The following is a 16,411-nucleotide window of genomic DNA, read 5'->3' as shown; positions in this document are numbered from 1 at the left end:
AGCCTGGAACGTCGTCGCTAGGAAGAAGCCTCCCTGTACCAAGTGGCTAATTATCTAGCCGCCCTGGACCAACTCTTCGATGAGCAAGCCAGCCTTCTGAGAGAACAGATCCATCGAGCCGAGCAAGCAGAGCTCGCAGTGAGACTGCAGCAGATCCGAGCAGCCCAAGCCGAGGCAAGAGCCGCAGCCGCGGTCAGCAGCGAAGCGGTCGCCCAAGAGAGCCTCAGGCAGGCATGAGACCGGCGTATGCTAGAGTGGACCCAAAGTGGGACGCCAGTCCCGGCAACCGGAGAAGACCACGTCTTACTCGGGACGCCCGTCATAGGATGGGGAACCCTGTTTGGAAACACACAAGCCCCACCCGAGAACCCTGAAGGTTCCGCTGCCGCCGTCGAAGGAGATGCTGCAGCGCAACCCTTGACCAATGGAAATCCAGAGGACGGCGAGCAAGGATCACTCACGCTTCCCGCCCTAGAAGAAGGCCCGCCCCGCGAGTAAAATAATCGACGCCACCCTAGCAATATGTCCCCAGCCGCCTTTGTCGTGCCCGACCCCGGACGAGTAGAACGAGACCTAGTCTTACCCCCAAGCTGTACCCCCCTTTTGCAGTAATGAAGTTGTTTGTGCTTGTTGTTTGTGATATTGTGTGCTGGTTTGTTGTGTGCTGCTTGTTTATATGACTACTGGCAGGAGGTAGATTCTGCCTATATATGAATTAAACAACTTAAACATCACATAATCGTAACTCCACTCTACCCAATCAACAGATGGCTCCCTGAAGCGTCGCAAGGGCCTCCCGCAGCCGGAACCCTGCAGCCACTGGTGCCGAACCGCAGCCTATTGGACAAAACCTTCAGGGAGAACAGGAAGTAAGCCAGCACCGAGGAGAAAATCAAGGAGAGCAACTACCACCACCCCCACCCCTCGGAGACCTGGCACAGATAATCCACAACCAGACCCTCATACTGGAAACACTGGCCAACGCCCTCGTTAACCGGCAACCACGAGGGCAGAACATGAATGACAAGCTGACAGCTTTTCTGAGGACCAAGCCGCCCACCTTTGCCGGATCCTGCAACCCTTTGGATGCAGACGACTGGTTACGAGTAATACAGAGGAAACTCGAACCATTCGAATGCCAGGATCGAGACAAAGTCCTTCTGGCAGCCCACCAACTCACCGGAACAGCATTATCCTGGTGGGAAAATTATTGTGCCGCAGCCGAGGATGTCTCTACCATCACTTGGGAGGAATTCGTGAAGGATTTCTGCCGTTATCACATCCCTTCGGCCACCATGAAGCGCAAGGCGGATGAATTCCGCGCACTGCAGCAAGGAAGCATGACGGTGGAAGAGTACACCCATCGGTTCATTGAGTTGGCCCGATATGCACCGGAGGAAGTGAACGACGATGACAAGAAACAAGACATGTTCAAGAAGGGGCTAAACCCAGAACTCCGGACCCTGCTTACCCCTCAGATCTACCCTGACTTCAATACCCTGATGAACAAGGCCATCATTAAAGAAAGGGCCAAAGCTGAAGAGAGGAAGGACAACAAACGCAAGTTCCTGGAAAGTAAGGCCCACCAACAAGACCGTTTTCAAAAGCCGAGGAACTTCGGCTACACTGCACCGAGATCCCAGGCCCCAATGCAGTATAGGACTCAGTCCCAAGTGACAGGACCACGGGCCCCTGACACACAGCCTAGGAGCCATAGTACCATGAAGGCCCCGCAGAGTAATGCCAGCCTAGTCGCATCCGACAACACCAATGTTAGGGCCTGTTTCAACTGCCGTGAGACAGGGCATTTCATTGCCAATTGCCCTTATGCCAAGAATAAGCCGGCCATATCAGCCTTCTCCAACACGGTGAATGGACCCAGACCAGCCCTGACCGGCGCCAACCGAGTACCCATCCGCAACAATGACAACAGTCAGCAGACGAAGCAGTCCCAGCAATCATTTGGACGAGCCCGCGTCAATCACATCGACGTGCAGGAAGCTCAAGGAGCCCAGGGCGTAGTACTCGGTGAGTACCTAGTCAACTCAGCTTTGGCAATAGTATTATTTGATTCTGGAGCATCGCACTCGTTCATATCCTCAAGTTTTGTGGAACAACACCGAATACCTACAGTACTACTGAAAACGCCCCTATTAACCCGGACGCCTGGAGGCGACATCAAATGTCAACTAGGTTGTCTACGGGTAAGGATCAATCTAAGTGGGGTAGAATTTCTAGCGGACTTGGTAGTACTTAAGTCTAAGGGGATAGACGTGATCCTTGGAATGGACTGGTTAAACCAACACAATGGCCTCATAAGCTGTGCTGACAAAGTGGTACACTTAACAAACCCCGAAGGAGTACGAGTAACTTGCCATACCCAGGAGAGTGGGTCTAGCCCAATGGTGTTTAGCATGGAAGCCAAGTCCTTAGAAGGAGTCCCGGTAGTAAATGAATACCCGGACGTTTTCCCTGAAGAACTCCCCGGTATCCCGCCGGACAGGGATATACAATTCGTCATTGACCTTATCCCTGGGACTTCCCCCATAGCCAAGAGACCCTATAGGATGGCAGCCTCTGAGTTGACAGAATTAAAGAAGCAACTAGAAGAACTGCAACGAATTGGCTTCATCAGACCAAGCTCGTCCCCTTGGGGAGCCCCAGTTCTGTTTGTCAAGAAGAAAGATGGGAGTATGAGGTTGTGTGTAGATTACCGGGCACTGAACGAGGTTACCATTAAGAATAAGTACCCCCTCCCCAGGATTGATGACCTTTTCGATCAGCTAAAAGGAGCCAAGTACTTTTCCAAGATCGATCTAAGGTCAGGATATTTTCAGCTCAAGATTAGAGAAAGTGACATCCCTAAGACAGCTTTTGTCACCCGTTACGGGCAGTTTGAATTCACCGTAATGTCCTTCGGACTAACCAATGCCCCTGCCTATTTTATGAACCTCATGAACAAAGTATTTATGGACGAGCTGGATAAGTTTGTCGTAGTCTTTATCGACGACATACTTATCTACTCCAAGAGTATTCAGGAACATGAGCAACATCTGCGGGTAGTATTGGAAAAGCTGAGGACACATAGGCTATATGCCAAGTTTAGCAAGTGTGAATTCTGGCTGGAGAGAGTAGCTTTCCTTGGTCACATTCTGACCGCGGAAGGCGTAGCAGTGGACCCAGAAAAGGTCGAAGTAGTTTCCAACTGGCAGCGACCGACTAATGTTAGTGAAATCAGAAGTTTTCTTGGATTAGCCGGGTACTATCGGAGATTTATTGAGGGATTCTCTAAGATAGCCCGACCCATGACGGAACTTCTTAAGAAGGAGAAGAAGTTCGCCTGGACAGAATCTTGTGAAAGAAGTTTTCAAGAATTGAAGCAGAGATTGACAACCGCCCCAGTGCTGACCCTGCCAGACATTCATCGGGATTTTGTCATTTATTGTGACGCATCCCGACAAGGATTAGGGTGTGTTCTGATGCAAGACGGGAAAGTCGTTGCATATGCTTCCCGCCAACTCAGGACTCATGAGCAGAATTACCCGACCCATGATTTGGAATTGGCAGCCGTAGTGCATGCCCTTAAGATTTGGAGACACTACCTGATTGGAAATAGGTGTGAGGTTTACACCGACCACAAGAGTCTGAAGTATATCTTCACCCAGCCGGATTTAAACCTAAGGCCAAGAAGATGGTTGGAGTTGGTCAAGGACTACAATTTGGAAATTCAGTATCACCCGGGGAAAGCAAACGTAGTAGCCGATGCCTTAAGTCGAAAATCCTATGGGCCCAAAAATGACCATCTGCGCGAGGAAATGGCACGATTAAATGTGCACATGGTTCCTCGAGGTTCCAGCCAAGTGCTAAACGTCCAATCGACACTAGAGGACAGAATTAGAGAGGCCCAAAGTTCGGATCAGGAATTAATGAAGATCTGCAAACAAACTGGAGAAAACAAAGCACCGGGCTTCAGAGTAGACGATAAGGGAACGTTATGGTACGAGGATAGGATTTGTATACCCCAGAATGGAGACTTCCGGCAGATAATCATGGACGAAGCCCATAACTCGGCCTAATCCATCCACCCAGGATCCACCAAAATGTATATGGACATAAGGCAAAAATATTGGTGGAATGGAATGGAGGCGGATATTGCACGGTTTGTGGCTCATTGTGATACTTGTCAGAGGATCAAGGCCGAACATCAAAAACTAGCCGGATTACTGCAACCCTTACCCATTCCGATTTGGAAATGGGATGAGATAGGAATGGATTTTGTAGTGGGTCTACCCAGAACGCAGAAGGGGCACGAGTAATTGCATATGCATCACGAGCACTTAGGGTTCATGAACAAAATTACCCCACCCATGATCTCGAACTCGCAGCTGATATTCATGCCCTCAAGATCTGGAGACATCATCTGATGGGTACGAAATGTCACATTTATACTGATCATAAAAGCCTCAAGTATATCTTTACCCAGGCAGATTTGAATATGAGGCAAAGGCGCTGGCTAGAACTCATCAAGGATTATGATTTGGAAGTGCATTATCATCCAGGCAAGGCCAATGTTGTTGCCGATGCCCTCAGTCGCAAGGCACATTGTTCTTGCCTATCTATTGAAGCATTCGACGAAACTCTCTGTTGGGAAATGAGTAAGCTCAACCTAGAGATCATTTCCCAAGGTGACTTAAACCATCTTTCGGTTGAAGCCACACTCAGAGATAGCATTGTTCTAGCACAACAGCGTAATAAAGGGGTCAGAATCATTAAACAGAAGCTAATGCAAGGGGAAGGGAAGTATAAATGCTTTCGAGTAGATCCTGAAGGAGTTTTATGGTTCAATAAACGTATTGTTGTACCTAAGAACCATAGGCTCCGTAAGCAAATAATGGACGAGGCCCATCTATCTAAATTCTCTATGCATCCTGGCAGTACGAAGATGTATCAGGATTTGAAACAGAACTTTTGGTGGACTCGTATGAGACGAGAAATTGCCAAATATGTGTCGGAATGTGATATCTGCCAAAGAGTCAAAGCTAGTCATTTGAAGACTGCTGGTATCCTTCAACCTCTACCCATTCCCTCGTGGAAGTAGGAGGATATCAGTATGGACTTTATTGTTGGCCTGCCCAACACATCTCGGAGGCATGACTCTATTTGGGTAATCGTTGATCGATTAACCAAGATTGCACATTTCCTTCCTGTGCATACTACGTATATTGCCAAGAAGTATGCCGAGATCTATTTTGATCAAATTGTTCGACTTCATGGAGTACCTAAAACGATCATTTCTGATCGGGGAGCACAATTTGTTCTGGGAGCAACTTCATGATGCTCTTGGGACTAAATTAATTCGAAGCTCCGCCTATCATCCTTAGACGGATGGGCAAACTGAGCGAAAAAACCAGATTCTAGAAGATATGCTCAGAGCTTGTGTACTCCAATTTGACAAAAACTGGGATAAATACTTGTCATTAGCAGAATTCTCTTACAATAACAGCTATCAGACAAGTATTAAGATGGCCCCATTTGAAGCATTATACGGTCGCCGATGTCGAACTCCTTTGAGTTGGTCACAAACCGGCGAGCGTAAAATTTTTGGACCCGATCTAGTTGTGGAAGCAGAGGATAAAGTCAGGCTTATCCAGAATAATCTAAAGGCCACCCAGTCTCGACAGAAAAGCTACGCTGATATACGAAGAAGACCATTACAGTTTCACGTCGGAGACTTCGTATATCTTCGAGTATCTCCTACCCGAGGTGTTCAAAGATTCGGTGTAAAAGGGAAACTTGCTCCTCGATACATCGGACCCTTTGAAATCCTTGAAATCTGTGGACCTGTAGCTTACCGTCTCCAACTTCCTCCCCAATTAGCAACCATCCATAACATCTTTCATGTATCCCAACTCAGAAAGTGTGTTAAGATCCCCACCGAAGTCATCGATTCCCAAGCCATCGAAATCGAACCAGATCTGACCTATACAGAGCATCCAATCAGAATCCTCGACACTAAAGAAAGAAGCACCAGAAGAGAAACCACCAGAATGTACAAGATTCAGTGGAACCATCACACGGAAGAAGAAGCAACATGGGAAACTGAATCTTATCTCCAGCATAACTTTCCCGATTTCCTCCAAATCAACCTTCAAACTTAATTCATCCAATTCTTTCTATTCCGGAATCTCGGGACGAGATTCTTTTTAGGGGGGAAGGCTGTGACACTCAGGTAATTAGCTTGGTCACACCTTAGAGTTTAGGTATGCTTTTATGTCCAAAGTATGGCAAATGTATGTTTTATGTATGTAGTGTTATGGAAAAAAAGTGATGTTTATGTAATTAAATTTAACTAAAGGTCCTTTTATGCAAAATGGGTAGAAATAGAGGGAAAAGTTCAAAAGCATGAGGGTTGTTTTGCAAAAAGTGATGTCTATGTTTAAATGGCAAAAATAAGTGAAATTACCCTTGGGTATATATGTAAAAGTAATTTTACCCATGGGATTTACATAAAAAAGTGAAAGTATTACTAAGTCTATTTTATTTCCAAAACTATTGCTCAAATGCAGATGAACCTTAAAGAGAAGTTGTAGAGTTTGAAAAACCATGCACTTTTGCTTTTTGGACCATCTTCATTTGAGCACTGGTTTAAAAGTTGCAAGCTCTTTTCAGTAAGGTCCCTGTTTTTCTCTGAAATTGCAAAGCAGTCCCTGGTTCAGTTCTTCCCCTTCTTCCTCCTGGCGCCACTGCCTCCACTGCTCTGTTTTCCCCTCTGCTCCGCCGCTGGTGCAGCTCCCCCGGCCGCCGCACTGCGCCCTCTGCGCCCCGCTCCACGCGTCGCGCTGTGCTTCCTCCCACCGCTTGCAGTACCCACGCTGGCCATCTCCCCTTCTTCCACGTCGGGCAGAGGCCTTGAACGGCCGCCACACCGCTCTGGCCGACCCGCCGGCGCCGCCTCCCCATTCGGTGCCTGGCCGTGCGCTTCCCCTTATCCTTATTCCAGTGGAGCCGTGCGTGCCCTTCAAGATCCAGCCATGCTCCTCCCTCTGTGGATTTTCCCTCTCCTCCTCCCGACGATCCACAGCACCGAAGCGCCGCCGCTCTGTTGCCGCCGGAAATTCTCCCTACCCGCACAGCCCCACTCCAATTCCACCAGCCTAGAGCCTCCCCACCTCCTCCCCTTGCCCCACATCATGATCCAGACCAGCCCCGGCCCTCTCCCTCGCTGGATTTGCTCCACCCCGAGCCGCCCCTCCATTGGCGCCGCCGAGCTCGGCTTCACCGTCGACAGCCCGTCTCGCCACCTCTCCGACCGAGCCACGTATGGAAATCGCCTTCCCATGCTCCAGTAATGCTCGTGCGTGCGTTACTTCTCCGTGTTCGCCGGCCGTTCACCGGGAACGACGTTGCGCCGCCACGGCCGCCGCCCCTTCTCGCCGTCGGCCGGATTTCCTTTCTGTCCGATGAACCCCGCCTTGCCCAACGTGTTTTTCTCCTTCTCCTGGTCGTGCTTAACCGGCCCGTCACCGCCGGCGACCTCGCCGCCGGTGGGAACACACCGAAGGCCGAGCTTCCAGCCGTGTCGAGACCGGGCAGGGGTCTGTTTGTGAGAAGAAACCTTCTTTTAGGGACCCCAGTGCAAAATATCCAAACCCCCCCTAGTGTGTCTATTATTTCATGTGTGTGTGTTTTCTGCTTTGTAAAATTCGTAACAATTCACAGAAAAATCCAAAAATGGCAAAACTAGTTTTGTTAGAAACTAGATTTCAAACTCTATGACTTTTGTTAATGGAGTTTAGTTTGAAACAAAATATTTCTACCTATATTTTAAATCTAAGATTAAGGGGTAATATACACTTAACCATGTCATTTCATGCTTGGTTGCTTATGAAGTTTGGCATAAATGTTCTATGAGCTCTAGATAACCTTGTACAAAGTTGCAAACTTAAACTTATTTTAAATTTAACTTCGTTTATTTGAACTTTCAAATTTGAAATAAACTTAATGTATAGCCTTCTTTAATTGGAATCTTTTAACATTCACTAATGTAATATTTTATAATGTTTAATATATAAACAAATTTCTATAATCTTTTATTTAAAAGTTTTTAATTCAAATTTTAGTTCATTTAAAATTTAATTTAAATGTTTTAGTTCTTATTGCAATAAACTCTACCATATCTTTATAAATAGTGTTTTAAATCTAAAATCTCTTTATTTTATGCATGTTTGTGTGCTAATTGGATGAGTTATAATATTTGAAATGTGAAATTTTAAATTTAAATTTCACCTCATTTGATTTATTGCATCTCATATAGAATCAACGACACTCGACGACGGGGACTATGAACTGGTCTTAGGACAAGACCAAGGCTCCCCAGAAGATCCAGCGCAAGTCGTCGAAGGACTAACTGAAGCCCCGAACCCGAGTTCGGAAACCTCTGACTCTCCTGCCCCCACCCCCACTCCAGAAGGCAAGCCCCGGACATATCCCACTACTTTATTTACACTGCAATCTATGTCTATCTATATTATAGCTTGCATTAAGTCTAGGAACTGAAGTGAAACCCTAGATGCATGAATCCTAGGAATCCAATGTAATGCTCCTGAGTCCTTATCGGTTAGATGCTTCGCTAATAGGACCGGTAGAAGTCGGGTGATTTCCTGTCACTCGCGCGATATAGGAGTTGCATATTTACATTTCTGCAAGCACTATAAGGATGACGGACAGGGTCATGTGCTGTATCATGACCTGGAAGTTTACCCTGTCTGTTTTGATAAAAGCTTTAAGGTCGAAATGTGTGGTAGTGGTGGCTAAGTTTTTGAAAGTACTAGCCACATACCGCAAAATATGGTAAGCGGTAAGCCTAGTACCCGATTGGCCCGGCAAATGGATGCGCTCCCACCACTCGACTTTTATTTTATGTTTACATGCACCAACGTGTGGGAGTACGTTCTGCAAGGCAGACAGGAATACGGGTTTTGTAGTCGCGCTACAGACGTATGTCCTGTACACATTGGGTGTGCGTACGGTCCTGCAGTCGCTTGTGGTGGCCCCGATCCATCACCCGGAATATGAGGGAAACGGTTGCTCGGAACACCCTGTCAGTACTCCGAGCGTGTGAGTTAGGTTTACCTTGCAAGGTTAAATTCGATTCGAATCGTCCGCCTCTCACGAGGATTGAGATTGCTTATCCCTTTTACCACATTGAGTAAGAAATGGAACTAATGATGGATAATTTTGATGGATGATAATCACTACCTTGCTTGCTTAGTGTAGGTGCTAATCTAGAATAAACACTCAACTAGAAGATGAAAGCTAAAACTTGAAAGTAGTTCATACTCTTTGTTGCTTTTCAGCTGAAAATAAACCCAGAGCCTTTACAATGCCTTCATGAGTCTAGTTATGGGATAAAGTATACCCAGCCCCGGGTAAGCCTTGCTGAGTATTAGAATACTCAGCCTTGCTAATGTCTGTTTCAGGTATAACCTACGAGAGTACCACGGACAACCTTGTGTGGCCAACGTCCGTTCCGTTTGGCTGGTCCGTGGAGTGGGACCCGTCCCCGGCCGGCACTGACCCTCCGCAGTGACATCAAGCCTTGGGCTAAGCTTGGTGTTCGCCTTCGCGACGAATGTAGTCGTGTAAAACTTTTTCTTCCGCTGTGAGTTGGACAAGCTGTTATGCTTGTCAGTTAAACATGATTTTGTATAAGTTTACTATCTTTAAACTCAGTTTGTAATAATGTATAAATGGCTGTAAATTAAAAGTTGATGAGCTATTCTGTGATGTAAACTCGCCTTCGTGCGAGGTAAACCTGCTTCGATCCTGCTGAACCGTGGTTGTATCGGGCGGAGACCCGACAGACCAAAGGATTGTTCCGTTTGAAGTGCGTTGGTCTGATTGCGATTGTACGGCAATCAATAGCGCACTTGAGCCGGAATAATTCGAACGGTTCTGCCACAGCTGGTATCAGAGCTGTAGGTTTATTTTTACATCCGGAGAAGCTCTTAAAAGGTGTTTTCTGGATAAAAGTTTGCCAACAAATGAATTTATAAAGTACGTTGGATCCGTTAAGGTTGTGATTAGAACGTAAAGCCCTAAGGGTTTATAAGGGAAAGTATCAGGTGGCTAATAGTATCTATATATGTATAAATAGTTCTGACTTGCAGCACTACTTTCCGTCAAAACTTAAATTCCTGTACAATCCACCCTTACTTCCTGTAACGACATCTACGAACGGAGGTAAGAAGGTAAGGATCCTCAGCCAACTGAGGGAGCTTAGCCTTCCTGTCGGTGATGCGAACCGAACGCTGATTCTCAAGCAGTGGCCTACTTGAGATGCTGCCAATATACCAACTTAGGTTGATTATATTGGGAGTATATGGTTCGGCGCAGGGTATGGCGATCGCTGTTCATACCCCCGCATTTTGCGGTACCCCCGTGAATACATTGTTTCGATGACGTATGTTAACGTTGTCTGTACGGCGGTAATTGTACAAATGCTGTTTCTATAGTGAACAGTAATGTTTGGGGACGCTTTCATGTCGTGCTGCCATGAAGGTTCATGAGATATATATATATATATATATATATATATATATATATATATATATATATATGTGTGTGTGTGTGTGTATTTTTCTGCAGGTACACTAACCACGTTTACGCTATTAGGATGTGTAGGGTTTATCGATTAGTAATATATAGTGAGAGACGTATGGTTATGCCATCGGAATTAACTACGTAAGTCCGAACATATTCGGTAGTTGTTTTGGTTGTGAGGACGAGTAGTACGTGCATGCATAACTTGTTAATAAAAGTATTTCTATATATGAAGATATGTTGTTTGCCTTTAGAGTGGGCTAATAAAGAGTTAAGGAATGCTTTAGGTTGGGTATCATATATGAAATCTTAGTTTTCCTATCTGTTTTCCAGCCTTTGCTGTTACCAGAATCGGTTATCTCAAGTGTAGTTATCTTGTAAGTCTTTTGTAAAATAATTGCATTTCAACCATTCAATGCAATTGTGTCCTCAAATCCTTTGGGCTCCTGTTCAGTGTTACTGTATCCCTGTATCTCACCATTCGAAATCTTGCTTCAGATGGCTGAGACTCCAAATATTCGTTGGGATCGCGAAGGACACGCTTATACCAACGCCTTGCATTGGGAGGGTTTTCCCCGCCTCTTGTGGGAGTCACTTCAGATTTTTGGTTATGATGTACCCCCACTCTATGATGGATATGAGTTTGTTGAAGCAGGCGTTCCTCGGTGTAGGGTGAAGATGACCATTCCGCAGCATCCTTCTCGCTACCTATGGCAACCTGTCACAATTTGCACGGTTGGCCACCGCCTTGTGGATACCTTTGAGTCTGCAGCACTTGAAGCTATTCACATTTTCATTGACAAGCACCCTGAAGAAGTGGCTGCCTATCCGATTGGTTTATTCCCAGCTACAGATCCTCGTGACTCCGAGTGGACCTTCAGGATCTCTTATTACAGTCATCTATTGGGAGATCTGTCTCATGAGACGCTGCAAGCTCTAATCCGATTCATGAACGTGCAGCATCAATATCAATTGCTGCAACGTCGGAGCATGAATCAGTTGTCTAACTTAGCTCAAGCTCACCATGGAACTATCACCCAGCAGCTTGATGAGCTAAATGAGCTTCACACTGTCACAAATGCCCAAGTTGACCTATTGGCCCAGCGCGATGTGATTATCAACAATCAAGAAAACCAAATCCATGAGAAGGAGACAGTTATTGCCTAGCGCAATACCATTATTGAGTTCCTCCAGGATCAGGTTCAAGATCTCACCATTGAGCTTGATGACGCTGTCAACCATATCAACAACCTCCATGAGCAACCCACACCATTTGAAGTGTCGGACGAAAGTGAGAGTGAGGAAGAAGAAGAAGAGCCAGAAGAAATAGAAGGAGAATCGGGTCTTGATTCCGAACACGGTGATCCTGCCCCAAAATCCCCAATCTAACCACTCTTCTTCTGGAAGAGTATCATCAGTGGAAAACCTTGACGACTTTTAGACTGTTGCTCTCCTCGTTGTTCTAGATGTAACATAAGTAGTGTGTAGATTATGTAGTCATAAAGCCACTTGTTGTATGTGTGGCATGGGCAGAGGTTGTGATAGTTTGTGTATGTTGATGTAAGATGTGAGGATATTAGTATCTATGTAGTAATCCAAATCCTGAGTTTTGGTTATCCTGTTCAATATCGGTGCATCTATTATAAGTGGATTGAATGGAGTATATGCATTACATTTCAGTTTGATAATCATATATTATCTGAAATCGGAGCAAGATTATGGTTGATAATGGATGTCTCCTTTATTTCAGATGGTTGGAGCTACTCGTGGGACCCCGGAAGGATTCCGGGCAGGACAATCTGGTAGTTCTCAGCAACCACCACCGCCACCTCCAAATCTTGCCGAGGTTATGGCCTAGCAAACCGAGCTTCTAAATCAACTTGTGCAAGCTCAGATGGGCCATTTCCAGCAGCAACCTCGAGGCCGAGGTGAACCCCTATCGGCCACTTATCAGGACTTTCTCAGCACCCAACCTCCTTTATTCCATAAGGCCGATGAGCCTCTAGATGCGGATGCCTGGTTGCGGACTATTGAATCTAAGTTTGCCCTACTACCAGCTCCATGTACGGAAGAGAACAAGGTGCTCTTTGCAGCCCAGCAACTCCGAGGCCATGCACGTCTTTGGTGGGATCAGTTTCATGCAATGCAACCCGCCGAACACGTAGTCATTTGGGATGAGTTTCGGACTGCATTCCGAGCACATCATATACCAGCAGGACTCATTGAGCGAAAGCTCAATGAATTTTTAAGTCTGACCCAAGGTACCCGTACGGTTACACAGTATGCACAGGATTTCAATCACCTGTGCCAGTATGCGGGATCACATGCGGACACAGATGCCCGCAGATGTGATCGCTTCCGACGAGGCTTAAACACCAAGCTCAAAGAATGGCTGAATTTGGTGAAGGCTGAAAATTTCAATGAGTTGGTCAACATGGCCATAACTCAAGAAGACTGCATTGCCGCTCACAGAGCTGAAAAGAAACGGAAGGCACCTACAGGACCTGCAACTTCACAGTTGCCAAGGTATCGGTTGGTCCCGAGTAATGCCCCTCGAGCTCCGCCTCGAGGCAATTTATCTAGCAGATGGGTAGCCCGACCTCCCCAACAAGCACAATCCAACCGACCACCCCTGCCCCAAAATCAACAACAACCCCAACAAGGTCTGCGGCCGAGCTTTCCGCCAGCTACTCCAGGAAACAACAATAATCGTTGTTTCAATTGCGGAAGCCCGTCCCACTTCATTAAGGATTGCCCTCAACCTAGGAAATCATTCCAAGGGCAAACATTTAATCCAAACTACAAGGGCAAGGGTAAGAGACAAGTGGTGCAGGTCCGACAAGGGAGGGTGAATCTCACCACACTCTCCGAACTCCCTGAAGGGGCACCAATACTGACGGGTACATTTTCTATCAACCATTACCCCGTTACTGTTCTTTTTGATACTGGTGCTACCCATAGTTTTATCAATACAAAGTTAGGGACTAAGATAGGCTTGGAAATTTGTCCTGTTAATGGGATATATGTGATAACAACTCCTGGTGGTAATATCTCTGCCAATCACGTCTGTAGAGGCGTACCAATTCAAATGGGTAACCATCTGATAAGGGCAGATTTATTATTGTTAGACCTAAAAGGAATGGATGTTCTTTTAGGAATGAATTGGATGACCCAGTACCACATATCCATAGATATCCCTTTCCGCATGGTGGAGATAGGTTCATTAGAGAACGAACCTACTCTTCTTTATCTCCCACCATCAAAGTCGTTCAACTCTTACACCTATGCCGTATCTGGGGTCAAGCTAGAAGATATTCCAGTCGTCTGTGAATATCCAGATGTTTTTCCAGATGACTTACCTGGAATGCCTCCAGACAGAGATATTGAGTTCATTATAGAACTCCAACCTGGTACAGCCCCTATCTCTAAAAGACCTTACCGTATGCCTCCTAATGAGTTGGCTGAATTAAAGACCCAACTCCAAGATCTCTTAGACAAAGGCTTCATTCGTCCAAGTGCATCACCATGGGGTTGTCCAGCCTTATTTGTGAAAAAGAAAGACAATAGCTTGAGGCTATGTGTGGATTACCGTCCTCTCAATGCGGTGACTATCAAAAATAAATATCCTCTACCCCGCATTGATATCCTCTTTGATCAGTTAGCCGGAGCCAAGGTATTTTCTAAAATAGATCTTCGTTCCGGCTACCATCAAATTAAGATTCGGCCCAGTGATATTCCAAAAACAGCCTTCTCCACTCGGTATGGTCTATACGAGTATCTTGTCATGTCGTTTGGTCTCACTAATGCCCCAGCCTATTTCATGTACCTCATGAATTCTGTTTTCATGCAAGAACTTGATAAGTTTGTTGTGGTCTTCATTGATGACATCCTGATCTATTCTAAAACTCCAGAAGATCATGCTAAGCATCTTCATGTCATCCTTCAACGATTAAGAGACCACCATCTGTATGCCAAATTCTCTAAATGTGAGTTTTGACTAGATACAGTCAAATTCCTGGGCCATACCATTTCTGGTGATGGAATATCTGTCGATCCCAGTAAAGTACAAGAAGTGATGGAGTGGAAACCCCCAACCTCCGTCCATCAAATTCGTAGTTTTCTCGGTCTAGCTGGCTATTATCGCCGTTTCATTCCTGACTTTTCTAGAATAGCCAAACCTATGACCGAATTACTAAAGAAAGGTGTGAAGTTGTCCTGGGATCAAAAATGCGAAGATGCATTTCATCTTCTCAGAAATCATCTTACGACGGCTCCAGTCTTAGCTCAACCAGATGTCTCAAAACCTTTTGACATCTACTGTGATGCATCGGGAACTGGACTTGGTTGTGTACTTATGCAAGACAACCGAGTAATTGCATATGCATCACGAGCACTTAGGGTTCATGAACAAAATTACCCCACCCATGATCTCGAACTCGCAGCTGTTATTCATGCCCTAAAGATCTGGAGACATCATCTGATGGGTACGAAATGTCACATTTATACTGATCATAAAAGCCTCAAGTATATCTTTACCCAGGCAGATTTGAATATGAGGCAAAGGCGCTGGCTAGAACTCATCAAGGATTATGATTTGGAAGTGCATTATCATCCAGGCAAGGCCAATGTTGTTGCCGATGCCCTCAGTCGCAAGGCACATTGTTCTTGCCTATCTATTGAAGCATTCGACGAAACTCTCTGTTGGGAAATGAGTAAGCTCAACCTAGAGATCATTTCCCAAGGTGACTTAAACCATCTTTCGGTTGAAGCCACACTCAGAGATAGCATTGTTCTAGCACAACAGCGTAATAAAGGGGTCAGAATCATTAAACAGAAGCTAATGCAAGGGGAAGGGAAGTATAAATGCTTTCGAGTAGATCCTGAAGGAGTTTTATGGTTCAATAAACGTATTGTTGTACCTAAGAACCATAGGCTCCGTAAGCAAATAATGGACGAGGCCCATCTATCTAAATTCTCTATGCATCCTGGCAGTACGAAGATGTATCAGGATTTGAAACAGAACTTTTGGTGGACTCGTATGAGACGAGAAATTGCCAAATATGTGTCCGAATGTGATATCTGCCAAAGAGTCAAAGCCAGTCATTTGAAGACTGCTGGTATCCTTCAACCTCTACCCATTCCCTCGTGGAAGTAGGAGGATATCAGTATGGACTTTATTGTTGGCCTGCCCAACACATCTCGGAGGCATGACTCTATTTGGGTAATCGTTGATCGATTAACCAAGATTGCACATTTCCTTCCTGTGCATACTACGTATATTGCCAAGAAGTATGCCGAGATCTATTTAGATCAAATTGTTCGACTTCATGGAGTACCTAAAACGATCATTTCTGATCGGGGAGCACAATTTATTGCTAGGTTCTGGGAGCAACTTCATGATGCTCTTGGGACTAAATTAATTCGAAGCTCCGCCTATCATCCTCAGACGGATGGGCAAACTGAGCGAATAAACCAGATTCTAGAAGATATGCTCAGAGCTTGTGTACTCCAATTTGACAAAAACTGGGATAAATACTTGTCATTAGCAGAATTCTCTTACAATAACAGCTATCAGACAAGTATTAAGATGGCCCCATTTGAAGCATTATACGGTCGCCGATGTCGAACTCCTTTGAGTTGGTCACAAACCGGCGAGCGTAAAATTTTTGGACCCGATCTAGTTGTGGAAGCAGAGGATAAAGTCAGGCTTATCCAGAATAATCTAAAGGCCGCCCAGTCTCGACAGAAAAGCTACGCTGATATACGAAGAAGACCATTACAGTTTCACATCGGAGACTTCGTATATCTT

This window comes from Panicum hallii, chromosome 8 (genome assembly GCF_002211085.1).
Source record: "Panicum hallii strain FIL2 chromosome 8, PHallii_v3.1, whole genome shotgun sequence".
Taxonomy (NCBI): Eukaryota; Viridiplantae; Streptophyta; class Magnoliopsida; order Poales; family Poaceae; genus Panicum; species Panicum hallii.
The sequence above is the reverse complement of the archived record's forward strand: the minus strand, read 5'-3'. Positions refer to the sequence as shown.